Source organism: Pinus tabuliformis, chromosome 7, assembly GCF_031772625.1.
Source record: "Pinus tabuliformis cultivar Carrire ecotype Pingquan chromosome 7, CPIR1, whole genome shotgun sequence".
Lineage (NCBI taxonomy): Eukaryota > Viridiplantae > Streptophyta > Pinopsida > Pinales > Pinaceae > Pinus > Pinus tabuliformis.
This window is the reverse complement of record NC_142293.1, coordinates 1,305,804,172-1,305,807,430: the sequence shown is the minus strand read 5'-3', so window position 1 is coordinate 1,305,807,430 and position 3,259 is coordinate 1,305,804,172.

Here is a 3,259-nt window from a genome sequence, read left to right as displayed (position 1 = left end):
GGAGGCAATCTGGTGCTGTTTCTTCTTCTCTTGTGCTGCAATATCGGGAAGAAGAATACGAAAGTCACAAATCCAATAGTTATTAATACTGACAGGCTCAGAGTTCGAACCAAGTCGTTAAACCACATTTTGAACCCGCTGTACTGCATACTGATGTAAGGAAAGACTAGCATTCTTCGAAACTAAGAAAACCTCAATAAAATGGAAGGCCGGCCGCTTACTGTAACGCTTCCTACATATTCATGCTTTATTCATCAAACAAACATGCTACTTTGACGAATACAGAAATCAACCACTAACATGTCCTCAGCATTCGATTGAAAGAAAAACTTCATTTTCTGTTATAAGTCAAATTGAATATGACCACTCGATTGGGATGGGCATGAATGAAGCATATTATATTATTTCTCGTTTATTTTAATATCGGTATATAATTTTGTTTTTTCTTCAAAGTAACATGTGAAATCATAAAGGGCTAGTGTGTTATTAGTTATGAAAATTTAATATTTTTGATGTAGTTGCTTTTAAGCTAATTATTTGCATAGTATATATGTGTGTTATTAGTTATGAAAATTTAATATTTTTGATGTAATTGCTTTTAATCTAATTATTTGCATAGTACATTTATTTTGGAATAGGTTTGGTAATTTTAATTTGTGTTTTTAAATAGTTATTAGTATTTTTGAAAATTAATTTTTATTTTTAATTGTTAAGATAGGAAGCTGAAATTTATTTTTAAAAATAGTTTTTTTATTATTATTTAAATTAAAATTAAAATATGAGAAACTTTGAAATGTTTTCCAATTAGGCTTTTTTTTTTTTAATGGAATAGAGTCAAATCTATAATATCAAAGAAATTCGCATCTACTCTAAATCAGTTGAATCAATTAATTTAATTAAAAAATATTATATGAACCAATATTATTAAACACTAATTATTTATTATTAATTTACTATATTCCTTTGACACATTATTTTTCAATCTATATATTTTAGATTAAGTGATGTATTAACTTTTTTATTATTAATAAGATGGAAGGATATTCGCTCACTGTAACCACGAGGAGTTAAAAGCATTTCCTAGATATTCACCCAACACGCGACCTTGACGAATACAGAAATCAACCACTCAAATGTCCGGAGCATTCTTTGATGGAAAGAAGATCATTTTCTGTTGTAAATCAAAGAAGCGCGCTGAGTTTGGATTGCGATACGCATGAACGAAGCATATTATATATATATATATATATAACAGATGTGAAATTATAATGGCTTAGTCTGTGGTGTTAGTTATGAAAATGATTTTTTTAATGTAAATGTTATTTCTCCTTAGTATATTTAATTTGGAATAAGTTAAAATGATTATTTTTTTAAATGTAAATGTTATTTTCATAGCATATTTATTTTGGAATAAATTTTATAATTTTAATTTGTGTTTTTAAGTAGTTGAAATTTATCTTTAAAAGTAGTTTTTCCCTGTATTTTTTATTTTTATTTTAAATGAAAAAAATGAAAAACTCAAAGTATTTTCTCATATTTATTGGATAGTAAATTGGGTAAAACATAAACCTTGATTATGGGGCTTCCTTGCCCGAAATGGAAGACAATACAATTAACAGCAATATTAAAGTAATTCATATTTGGCTTTAATTATTTATTGTTGATTTACTAATGTTTAGCCAAGACTTGACATCCTTATGTCAGCCTCATTTGAGCCTAAGGTGTGGGATTTGGCTAGAGTTAGAAGCAATTTTGAGGAATCTCGTGGCTTCCATGTTGTATAGTTTTTATCATACATGTGATACCTTATCATAGCCATGCTTTCAATGGGGGAAACACTAGCTTCAATCATGAGATAGGGTATGGATTATTTTCTTTAATCTAGAGGTTGTAGGTTATAAATTTCTCTTGGATCAACTCAATATTCCTCTATGATTATTTAGATACACTACAACTCCAATCCTCACATCCATATAAAATAACAAGGGTGACTAGAGTCTCAAAGAGGAATTTTTTTTACTCCATACCCAAAGATTTGTCTATTTACAATTGTTTTCAAGCCCATAATAAGCTTTCCAACCTCCAATTAGCCTTTTCTCAATGCAATAATTCCTATTGAGCTAATGATGAATGTCAATTCCAAGATATTTGTATAAGGATGGAAAATTTTCTTTAAGCTTAAAAACATTGGTGAATCTCACTAATCCCTAATATGCAAACTATAAAATGTGTATTGATATATTTGTAAAAGTATTCAAATTTATAATGATTTTATATATAGTCTCTATATAATGTTGGCGATTTTTAAGGTAAAATAATTTTATATTCTAAAATTTGGGTCAATCGTCTTTTATAAAAATTGAAAATTGGCGAAACTTTTTTGTGGAAAAATCATGGAAAATTAGCCCATTAGGAAAACAATAGCCCCTAAAATTTTCCATGGTCTTATGTTGTGTTGGACACTGGGTGTAGGTGTACGCATTGTATGTCAGGTGTGAATGCATGAATTGCATGGTGTGGTATGTCGTGCATGGTTGTATGTGTAGGATGTACAATATGTGTATGTACACATGGTTGAAGAGAAGGCACTAAGTGTTGTCGGGTGTGGCAATCAATCCAGTATGTGTACAGAAAGAACAATGGCAGAAGTAAGGATTAATGAAGGATAAGTACTGGTATTATATTTTAGTTTTATTATGGATATGATTTATGATTTTGGTCTATGATGATTACATGTGATCTATGGTTCTGGTTTATGATGGTTACATGTGATTTATGATTTTGATCTATGATGCTTATGTTTTGAGCTAACCTAATGTGTTAAGTCCCTATACTACTAGTGTAACCTTTTATTGTTATTAGTGCAACCCCTTTATTATATTGTTGTGCCCATGTAGTCCCCATATTGTTATTAGTGTGTCTCATAGAAGCCCACTATTGTTATTGTTGCACCCTTACATTAATATTTTTATGTCGGCTCTGATTATATTGTGACCCCTTAGAATCCTATATATAGAAAGGAGGTATTGTCATTTGTATCATGGAATAATTTTTCATTTTTGTAATGTAAAGGAGGTTTCCCCACGAAGAGGCTAATTTTGAAGTCGTTGATCTATCTTTTCTATCTTTTTGTGAGCTAGTTCATAACATTTGGTATCAGAGGCTTGGACTCAGAAGGCTACTGTAGGATGTAATTTCAGACCTTGGAGATCCAATATTACAGAGATATAATAGATTCAATATTGAGCTCCTACAAAGT